This window comes from Saccopteryx bilineata, chromosome 1 (assembly GCF_036850765.1).
Source record: "Saccopteryx bilineata isolate mSacBil1 chromosome 1, mSacBil1_pri_phased_curated, whole genome shotgun sequence".
NCBI classification, from domain to species: Eukaryota; Metazoa; Chordata; class Mammalia; order Chiroptera; family Emballonuridae; genus Saccopteryx; species Saccopteryx bilineata.
This window is the reverse complement of record NC_089490.1, coordinates 312429362-312441059: the sequence shown is the minus strand read 5'-3', so window position 1 is coordinate 312441059 and position 11698 is coordinate 312429362. Positions and strand designations below refer to the sequence as shown.

At 41.9% G+C, this 11698-nt stretch overlaps 1 protein-coding gene across 5 annotated transcripts in view; it reads left to right on the top strand.

Annotated features, from left to right (window-relative positions):
* Positions 1 to 3571: 3571 nt before the first annotated feature.
* ELMOD1 (ELMO domain containing 1) overlaps positions 3572 to 11698 on the top strand; it is a 94697-nt gene continuing 86570 nt past the window's right edge. For 2 of the 5 annotated variants that reach the window (XM_066247521.1, XM_066247528.1), the window contains exons 1-2: positions 3572 to 3803; positions 6207 to 6304. The gene's annotated coding sequence lies outside the window, so the exon portion shown is untranslated. The remainder of the gene's footprint in view (positions 3804 to 6206; positions 6305 to 11698) is intronic. The other 3 variants (XM_066247540.1, XM_066247549.1, XM_066247557.1) reach the window with 2 other exon arrangements.

Here is an 11698-nt window from a genome sequence, read left to right as displayed (position 1 = left end):
CCCATAAAAACTTTTAAAAATCAAGACATGAGTGTTTTGGCTTACACCATTGGCATCATATTTATGGACTATGTGGGCAAACTAGTTTGGTTGTGCACAGCAAAGAATACGCAATCCAGTGTACACTACAGTATATTTATGTCCTTTTCCTTGTTGTGTGGCTTAGTTGTATTTTTATGTTCTAGATTATAATTTTACACCGGTGTTAGGATTGGTAAGTGACTTAGGCTAGGGTGTGTTTCGACCTACACCAAAATTCAGGTTACATCATTGTTGTAGGAATGGAACTGTGTTCTAACCTGGAGACACCCTGTAGTTTATTTTTAGACACAGCATAAGGGTCAACTCAGATTTCCCAACAAACTCTGAGTATATTTATTAGAAGACAGAGGTGGTTGAGAGAGATGAAAGAGAAGTGATGATGGCCGGAAGAGAGAGACTAAAGATGGACCAGAATAGTTTATTGTACAGACTGGCATTCAAGAATAAAGAGAATTATCTAGTCTTCTGGGTTGAGGAGGAAGAGTAAAGAAAGATGTAGAGGATGTATTTGCAATTATGAGCTAATTCCTAGGGTGATGATACTTGATGGTCTGTCTTCTTTCTTGTGGTGGTGAGAGCCAGACGAACATTATTAAAAGCATGGTTGGTGGGAGAGGTGAAAAAGAGAAAAACAATGAAGATAGTCGCTGTGGATTGGAGAAAGCAATATTGGCACTAAGTGATAGATGATACATTGTAGTTTCAGCTAAAACACAAATTTGTAATGAATTATGACCAAGATTTTCCTCCACAAAGCTCTGTGGACCCTGCTGTGTAAAAATCTGTGAATTTGTGACTGGAGGGAAATTAGTAGACCAAGGTTAGTAGAAAGACCAATAATAACTATGGTCTGAGAAATCAAGAAGGGTTGAGAACCTGTATGCGTCCATTCATTCATTTCACAATCTTTTATTATCTATTGCTTACTGGTTGTCTGCTAGATTCTGTAATACAAGGATGAATGAGAACCTGCCCTGGAGTTAAACATTTAGCAGTGGCAAGGTTGTCACTAATTGTTATGGAATACATGTGTACAGATATGCTTTGTAAAAGTAAGGTCTAAGTGGTGCCAAATCTGTCTTATACTCAGGTAATAAGAGGAAAACAGAGAGTAGGTAGATCCAAGCAATCAAATGATATACAACAGAGAATAACTATGGACATAAATAGAGGCCAGAGGAGTAAGAGGGTGAGGGTTTCAGAATGGTATATGATTCTGGAAGACATGTTTGCGATGCAGGAGATCTGGAAGTCCAGGATAAATCTGGCCATTGGAGAACTGCTATTCCTTGAGGTTAGAGAAAGATATAATTTGGTGTGGGGATTAAACTCTAAGGTCTTCCCTCATCAGCTCTCATTTATCATATAGATTACAGGTACCTACCTAGAGGAGTTAGCTGAAGGAGTCCACTGAAAAGATTAAAACTTATGGGTTCAGCAACAAACCGGCAGGGATCCAAATCCATGTTTGGTTGGCCTAGGACCACTATTAATACTTTTATTGATGTTTTTGGAAGAATGAATCATGACCATCTAGATTAACTTGGCAAATAGCACAAAGACAAAAAAGAAATACCTGATTTGTGTCCTTGGTAATTATTTATTGTTTAGGTGTTCATTGCCTATCTTCTTCAAACTGGATTCTAAGTTCCATGAGAACAAGGACCTTGCCAGTCTTATTCTTTATTTTTCTCCTGAACACCTAGAACGGTACCTGCACATAATAGTTGCTCGGTATAGTGTTTTATATTGCTTCAACAGTAGAAGTAGCTTGTAATAAGTGCTCTGACATCAGTATGCACTGGTGCAAGGGCAGCAGAGCGTTAACTCTGCCTCGGGATGTGGGGAGGCCTTCAGAAAGAAGGTGGCATTTGAGCTTGGAGAGTGGGTAGGACTTTGTGAAGTGGAATGGAAAGAGAAGAGTATTCCAGAAAGGGTGTAACAACATAAATTAAGGCAATGTATTCTGAAGAGCATAATATGTTTGGCAGATAGTGAAAAGTTTATTTTTTGATCACTAATACTTTAAAATGTGGACAGTATTAGTGGAAAGTAGGTTTCCTTCCACACAAACATATTTTTCTTTATGCAACAGTTGTGAAGCAAGGACCACAGGAGAGTGGAAGTCAATGAAATAGCTTCTAAAAGACTATGGGGTGAAATTCTTTTGTCATGTGAAAAAGCTGCCTATGATCTCCCCTGAAAAGCTTTTCCTTCCAAAGAGGTCTAACATACGGCCATGGTCTAGTTTTTTCCAAGAGATTTGTTCAAGGAAGTTTGAAAAAACTGGTGAGATGAAAGAAAAGGCAATAGTGACCAATGCTTTTGACAATGATAAAAAAATTAGATCAAGGGTTTAAGATTATTCAATGTGAGGAGGGAACACGATAAATGTTCACCATTTAAGGATTATCACTAACCCAACCTTTCATAAAAACAGAAGAATGGGGGTAGAACCTGCAGAGATTTCTATTTAGTGAACATGGAGTATGTAACAGGTGCTTTGCAGACACTGCCTCACTTAATCCTTACAGCCTCCCAGAGAGACGAATAACCACTCCCCATTTTACAGAAGAGGAGACGAGGTGCAGAATGGCTAGGAACACACTGGCGTGGTAAATGACTGAAATCAAGGCTGGTCTCTAAGCTCATCCTCTTTCCTGGACCCTATGCTACCCTAACATGAGAAGGTTCTTTTTTTCTTTTCATTAGATAGAGAAAACATTTTCCATCAAACATAAAATACAATACCAAAAAAAGGCACAAGTCACCGTGTGTGTGTGTGTGTGTGTGTGTGTGTGTGTGTGTGTTCTTCACATTCTATGTGAAGCAATGTTTCCCAAAGAGCCACACCACTCTGTCTATAATTCATCTATTATAGTTAACCCCGGGGCAAAGATATTGTTTCTGAAGTCCTGGTTGAAATGCAGATATGTGACCTGGGAGGACTGACGCGATCTCTCAATTACACCTAATTAAAGAGCTAGCTCTTTGAGAACTTGACCCGACTGGCCCAAGGGCGGGGGCTGCTGGGCACCCCTCCAGGTCAGGTCCCCAGGTACGGGAAAGCGGGAGATGGGTGGGAGTCAGGATTGGGGGAATCACTCCGTGAGTCTGCAGAGGTTGGGACAAAGCTAAAAACAAACTTTGACTTCTGTACAATTCTCTGGGAAGGGAGCAAGGAACGCACCTTGACCTTTCATTCCAGGACTCCGGAATTCTACTGACAAGTCTCCTGAGGTTCATTATCTTCAATCCCTGCTCCTCTGGGGGTGGGGGCGGGGGTGGGGGTGGTCTACCTAGGAGCAGGGAAACTGGGCCATTGCAGCCAACTCCCCACTCTCTGCCCACAGCAGCAGGGTCCGCAGATTTAACCCTTTCCCCGCCAGACTCCCGCGCGGGGGACCGCGCGGCTCCCCGGGCACGGGGACTGGGCATGCTCAGTCGCCGCCCGCGTCGTGCTCCCAGGGAAACCTCTGCACGCCCTCCCGCGGCTGATCGCTCTCGCCTACTCGCCGCCAGCCGCCCTGGGTGCATCCCGGCTTGCTCCGCTCCACGCGACCCAGATTGCGGCCCCGCCCCTCCCGCGCCCGCAGCCAGTGCGGCAGCTGCGGCCACCCCTGTCCAGCCTCCGCTCCGGGGACAGACGGCGACGACCGCGGCTGCGGAGCGCGCAGCCGGATCGCCGGGGTAGGCGGGGATGGAGACCCTCCTGCCGGGTGCCAGCACCTGCTGAGCTTTCTGCTGCCGCCGGAGCCCAAGTGAGTAGCGGAGCCTGGGACCGACCCCAGCAGAGCGCGTGGTTCGAGGGGCGAATGCCCTTGGAAAGGAGAGAGGTGGCGCCGAGAACGCGAGGCACCGTGCCTCCTGGGTGGCGTCTGGGGCGCAGCAGAGATGAAGGCTGTGGACAGAGAGGGGACTTGAATGAAACTATACACTGTTAGAGCAGGGGCTTCAGGGTCACCTAGGGCGGTAATCGGCCCCCTCCTGTCCCCTAAATTAACACCCGCAGGTTGGTGCAAGAGGATGTTTGCATCCCGCCACCCCCCACCCCCGCCTCCCCCGAAGCGGGTCACCTAGCAACTGAATGATGAGGGCTCCAAAAGAGGCATTCCTAGCACAGGCCAAAATGGGAAGCGGGTTCAAAGGGCTGCCTGATCCGGGTCCTGGGGTCCCCCTGTCCCTCGCTCTTGGGGTAGTGCAGGGCTACGTGTTGGCGAAATACGGGGCTGGGGGTCATCCGAGCTGCCAGCGGAGAGGAGCGGTCTATGGGGCCGGCGCGCGATTCCTCCTCCAACTGCTGGGAAAGTCCTCACTAATTCGAGCTTCTGTCATTCCTGGGCAGGTAGGATTGAACTGGCAAATGGGGAGCCACGGCCCTAAGAGTTATTAAAAGCAGAATAGTGTAGTGTGGCGGTGGGGTGTGCTGTTGTGGGTGCCCTTTTTTCCAAGTGTGGGTGCGGACTGCTCCTACTCAGTGTTTCTGCTCAACCTCTAAGTGGCGAATCCGGTAACACACCTTATGAATATTTCAGGAAAGACCTCGCAGGCTCCCGAGCTTCAGATCAAGTTTAATGAATATGTTGTCAGCCTTTCTGTTTTACACAGGCAGGTGGAAGACCCGTGCTTTGAGCTTTCCAAATTTAACCCTTTTCCCACACCAGTTGGGCAAAAATACTACTAATCCTCAGTGAGCTTTAGATCGGAAACATAAATTGAGCCTGTCATTTGGAGAGACCAGTTTTGGGCAGGCATCCAGGCATTGTTCTGCATCTCTGCAGTGTGCGTGTGTGCGGTAGCTTGACAACCATCCTTAACTGGAGCTGCCAATATGGTGGAAAGCAGGTAATGCTTGTTTGGGGATAAATTCATTATCATCTTAAAACACCGGTAGTTACAGCAGACTTAGTCATTCTCTCCCTAGAAGTCGTCTCTGAGACACCAGTCTAGTTGAAATTTTGCGGAAGGCACATTCTTGTATCCCTCTACGTTGGGAGGTATTTATTTACCCTTAATTCTTTCACTGGAGTAAGAGATGAATGTCTTTTCTGTGATCCCTGTCAAGAACACTGAAAGAAGAACGCATTAGTGCAGGAAACTCAGGATTGGAACAAGTTTTAGGGCATGCTTCCTTCCCCTTTGTGTTATAACTTCCATAGAACCATCATTATTAATCAATAAATCGCACACAGTTTTTACTCAACAATGGTACTCCCTTGCAGAAGAAACCTGCTTTTTCTTCCGTGGGATAGGTATGTCTCTAAACAACCTGTGAAGCATTCCTCTGTAGATCAAAATTTCAAGCCTCCAAATTTTACAAGATTCTAAAAGCGGCAACTCTTTCCTCTTGCCAGCCCATACACAGTAAAGCTTCAGTGCGTGGACTTCCAGATATTTCACATTTAGGGAAGGCTTTTCCAACAAAGACGGTTGTGGTTACATCACAGGCTCCACCTCCGCCTGCCACACTGCTTCTTCCCAGCCTGTTAGTGAGGACTGTATGTCACCCTGTGTTTGATTAATGAAGAAAGGAAATTTAAAAAAAAGACTTATTTATTTACCTTACTGTGTTTTGCTGGTTTAATTAAAAATACAAAAATTTCAAAAAACATTTCAAAAATGTAGCCAAGACTATGTGTACTAATAGTAATAATTCTAAATACCAGCTTTCCAAGAAATATTGCACATTACAGTATTTTTTTCCTAAAATTATTGATAGAGGGTATGAGAAGGGAATTCTATGAAATAGTAAAATAAGTGAAAAATTTACATAATAAACAGCTTTTCCTAAAAATTGTGACTGGTGCTCAGAGGGGTACCTAGCTGCATTCACAGACTAATATCTGGCCAACTGAGTTTTCAGAGCTTGGATACAAATCTCCCAGAGCTCTAAAACTGTATTCCTTGAGTCTTCTGAGAATTTTTAGAGTCACTACAGAGTTGTGAAATTTAGCAAATAAAAATATAGGTTGCCAGTTAAATTTGAGTTTCAGATAAACAACAAACAATTGTTTTTAGTATAAGTATGTTCCATGTACTATCTGGAGCTTGCTTATACTAAAATATTATTTATTGTTTATCTGAAATTCAATTTTGACTGTATTTTACCTGGCAACTCTAGTCACTGAAAATTTCTCATTTCTCTTTTTTTTGGGTCACTTAAGTGTTGAAATATAAAGTGGAGCAGAAATCATATGCTGTTTTGCAATCTGGGACAAGCTCAGTTCCGGTTCAAGCTATTGAAAATAGCTCAAGCTTAAAAGTAAGTAGTTTCAGTACAACACATATTTCTTGAGTACCTCTGCTTGCTGGGCTTAGTGAGAAGTGCCAAAGATACAAAGATGGGAAGGGAAAGGGAGGGGGTCTATTTTATAAGATGTGAGACTTGCACTGCCAAAGATCCGTGGGGCCCACAGGAGCTGGGAAGGACACTGAATTCTGCTGGGCAGCTTTTGACTAGTCTGGCCTTGAATAAGAAAGTGAGATCTTATTCTGGCAGGAAAGGAGGGGAAAAGACAAAAACAAACAAACAAAAAACCCACAATGATTTATACTTCATGGAACAGAGTGGGAAGTTGAAGGATTTTACCTGATGGCCTCAGTTAAGTGATCTGCTGAGAATAATGGAAGAGAGAAGGGAATTCTAAAAGAAAGGCTTTAAATATATAGTTGCTGGTGGGAAAGGAAGCGGAACTTGAAAAGGGACAAGTGCAGGGACTGGTAAATGGTACTTGAATGAATACATCTCACTGCATTTTATTTTATTTATTTATTTATTTATTTTCATTTTACAGAGACAGAGAGTGAGTCAGAGAGAGGGATAGACAGGGACAGACAGACAGGAATGGAGAGAGATGAGAAGCATCAATCATTAGTTTTTCATTGCGTGTGCAACACCTTAGTTGTTCACTGATTGCTCTCTCATATGTGCCTTGACCACGGGCCTTCAGCAGACCGAGTAATCCCTTGCTGGAGCCAGCGACCTTGGATTCAAGCTGGTGGGCTTTTTGCTCAAACCAGATGAGCCCGCGCTCAAGCTGGCGACCTCGGGGTCTCGAACCTGGGTCCTCTGCATCCCAGTCCAATGCTCTATCCACTGCGCCACTGCCTGGTCAGGCTCTCACTGCATTTTAAAAAGCAGCTCTTCTGTCCTTTGACTAATGTTCAAAATGTTCCTCTATGATTCTGCTACTATTCTGGTTTCCTCAGATAAAAGGTCAAACAATACTGGAATCCAGCATTTAAAAATCTTTCTATTTTTATATAAAAGTAGATAGTTAAATGTAATATTTGAGGTGCTGGTCAATATTCAGTTGCTTCTGGCACAAACTTCTAAAATAAAATAATCAGATGTTTTGGTTTTGGCAAAAGATATTAAATTATACTCACCTTCTGATTTGGTCCAGCTATCCCTAAGAAAGCAGATTCTGATGATGGAAAGAATGTAGATATTACCGACACAGCACTATGTGAAAATGATCATGTGCTTGTAGGACCAGAGAGTACCTACTCAGAATATTCCAAATGCAATTAATTCCAAAAAATTGCACACCACTCACACTGGTGTCTTTGAAGAGCCAGCAGATCCTTTCACTACCGATCAGCATAAAAGTGTCCCAATTCGCCAGTCTCAAGGAAATGACAATAGAATGCCATTCTAGATTGCATTTCTGTCGACAACCCTCATTATCTTTGGGACCATCTTCAGAAGAGCCTCATATAGTTGAGTGTCCTTATGTATGGTTAAATTCCCACTTCATACTGTACAATATGTTCTTAAAATCATGAAAATTACTCTGTGCTAAAACGTATAATGGAGATGTTAATTGGGGTCTCTCTTATCAAATAATCATCCTTTAAAGTAGAATAGAAAACAGTTCAGTTTTAGGTATTTGTACTGTTTCTCTTTATAGTGTCTGCCAGACATGTCCTGCCTTATAAGTCTGATAGTATATAGGAAAAAGTGACCAAGGACATATTGATGTTAGATTTTACCTGGATATGACTTTTTTTTTTTTTTTTTTTTCTGGAAATGGGGAGAGACAGTCAGACAGACTCCCGCATGCGCCCGACCGGGATCCACCCGGCACGCCCACCAGGGGGCGACGCTCTGCCCACCAGGGGGTGATGCTCTGCCCCTCCGGGGCGTCGCTCTGCTGCGACCAGAGCCACTCCAGCGCCTGGGGCAGAGGCCAAGGAGCCATCCCCAGCGCCCGGGCCATCTTTGCTCCAATGGAGCCTTGGCTGCGGGAGGGGAAGAGAAAGACAGAGAGGAAGGAGAGGGGGAGGGGTGGAGAAGCAGATGGGCGCTTCTCCTGTGTGCCCTGGCCGGGAATCGAACCCAGGACTCCTGCATGCCAGGCCGACGCTCTACCACTGAGCCAACCAGCCAGGGCCTGGATATGACTTATTAAAGAAAGGCTTACTGCAGTGATCTTTAGTGACAGTTTATGATTATCATCCAGAGAGTGCTTTAACTGAAGTTGTGTGCTCAATTCACAAATCTGAAGACACTATGTTCTTGCATCCCAGGAGCTCTTAACACTTCAGCTCACTTATGCTAACCATGAGCAAGTTTTATTATATATCAGTTTCTATCCTCTAAAATAGAAAAAAAAAAGCACATTTAAAGAAAGAGTATCATGACAACTCCGATCCTCTATGTCTATAAAATAAATATTAATTGTTACCACTGTTCTAAGGAGCAAATAATTTCATTCTCAGAGTAATTAGACAATTTATATATTGTCTGTATCCTCTCTATGATGTTTCAGATGCCATAGAAATATTTCACAATTTGCTATGTTTGATGTTTTTTCTTTGCTCGTTCAATACAAAACAAGATAATTGTTGTAACTGCTTAAGGAGATCTCATTAAGCCCCTTTAAAATATCAGTCACAAGCAAGCTAAGGCCTGCAGATTCAAAGGTCTATACATGGCTTTTAAATGTAGTTTCCATTTAAATTATTGGGATTAGGACTTGGTTAATTAGAATCCTTGGGATAACAGCTTATTTCAACTGCTGTAACTCTTCTTCCTATTTCCCTTGGACAAGTACATGGTGGAAAAACTGCCATATGTTCTGAAGGTCTCATTCACAATGAAACTAATAATTTATTTATTCCACAGCTGCTTTTTGGTTTAGCAAATACCATCAGTGACATCATAAGGTTCATTCCCTAATTTTTTATATCTCCAACTGACATTATAAATATTTTAAATGTGAATCAGTCTCTCGAATGAATGTACTATGCAAATACATTTATTCCTTTTCCCTTTTGAAGTAGAATAAGAATGTTCTGCCTGACATGTGGTGACACAGTGGATAAAGTATCAACCTGGAATGCTGAGGTCACCTGGTCAAGGCACATATGACAAGTAATTAATCAACAACTAAAGTGAAGCAAAGATGAGTTAATACATCTCACTTCTCCCACTCCTCTCTCTGTAAAATCAATAAACATAATCTTTAAAAAAAAAGTTCTACCTTTCAGAATTTGGAAGGCAGATTTTCTGAAGATTCTATATTGCAATAGAACTTTTAGATTTTAATTTTGTATTGTCATTGGTTCTGAGAACCCATTTAAATTAGAAAGAAATTTAAAACAATTGTTTTAATCAAGAAATTTAATCATAAATTTTCTTAAAGTGGTAAACTTTTATCAAAACTGTTTTAATTAAAATGTATATTAAGCATATCATTTAGTCATCATTTTAAAAACCTATATTAAAATTTCCAGTATACAATTTCTATTTTCATATTCTTTCTCATGTATATCATGTATGTAGCCCAATATGTAAACCCAGTATATGAAAGTCAAGGTTTACAAAGCAGAAGGATTGTATGGTAATTGTTTTACTAAAGAGTTCTGTGTTGTAGCAAAAATTTCTCCTACTGTTCCTTTAAACTGTAGGTAACCTAAGATATTTAAAAGATCCAGACTCATAAAATTTTTACATCTACACAATCCTTCTGGGACACATCTATCAACTAGGTTCTTGAGTAATCTTTGTGGGTGAGATGCAGACATGAGGTCTAGGATATGCTCTAATACTGTGTTAATCAATGCTCATAGGTGTGGAAGCCAACATTGGAATGGTTTCTGTTGTCCAGCTTCATAGCTCTTCCCTTGACCCTAACATTTCTACAGTTTTATTAACAGCTTAGATACAGTTAGAGCATGCATATATCAGGTTTGTTGATAATGCAAAGCTCAGAGCACTAGTGAATTTGGATGACAATCAAGATTAAACTTGATATTCCTTAGCCCAAAGCAAGGGCTAAAACTTAGACTATATTTAATATAGAATAGATGTTGGCTTTATTTAGTTTCTAAAATAAGTTGCCCAATGACAGGGAGTGGAAGTCCTAGCTTAACAACAGCTTGGGTTATAAAAAGTCATTTTAATTCACTTGAGTATTAACCAACAGCACAGAAGAAATTAATGCTATCTTTGGATTCATAGATGAATAGAGTGCATTTCAGAAAGGTCAGAAACGAACAACATAACACACTGTATGGAAAGTGATGCATTTTGGGCCACCTGTTAAAAATATAAGAGGGAATGCTTTTACTGGTTAGGAATTTGTCTCACGTGACCTTAAAAATACCTCCTAAATCTGATATGCAGTTTATGTTATGTACACTTCCGGGCACTTATACATGGATCTACCAATGTCTAATTCAGCTTAGTGACATTTATGTAACATGTAACTATTTTATATCCTTTCCTTGGTTTACAATAAATATCCTTATTCTTTTTAACTTAGTGACTATTCTCTAGATAATTATTCAATCATCAACTAACCACCACTGGGTTAAATTAAACAGGCTATTCTAGGTATTCCTTAACTACCTAAGATCATACTTGAAATTTTTGTTTGTGTGTGTGTGAGAGAGAGAGAGAGAAAGGGAAAGAGATAAGAAGCATCAACTCATAGTCGCTTCACTTTAGTTGTTTATTGATTGCTTCTCATATGTGCCTTGACCAGGGTCTCCAGCCAAGCCAGTGGCCCCTTGCTCAAGCCAGCAGCCTTGAGCTCAAGCCAGTGACCATGGGATCATGTTGATTATCTCACACTCAAGTCAGTGACCCTGCACCCAAGTTGGTGAGCCCACTCTCAAACCAGCAACCTCAGGGTTTCAAACCCGGAACCTCAGCAACCCAGATTGATGCTTTATCTACTTCACCACCCTTGGTCAGGCCATACTTGAAATTCTTAGTTCAAAACTATAGGTATCTTGAAGAGCCATAAAATAAGCATGTGTTCAGGTTCTAAAATAAAATTGCATAGTACACCTAATCAAATTAGACAAAGATGAAAGGCAAATGTTCACTCTGTGTACTCTGTGTGTACGCTCTTACTCTGTATTATGTTTTTGGCTTTCAAATGTAATTGTTTATAGTATTGAGTCAACACTTGTCATTCCTTTTGAACATGGCCATCTGAACCCCTTTCCTGTGTTGGGGGCTCTCCCCCACTTCCCACTATAGGAGCTAAAATCGCCAGACGCTTTCCTTTCCAAACATCCTTGCAACATAAGCATGGGTTCATGACCCAAACTCTACCCCAAATGTTCCAGTCAGCAATGACCCTTTACCAGTGCCTGCAGCTGGGGGCTGATCAGTGGATCCAGCTCCAGAGTCTGGACC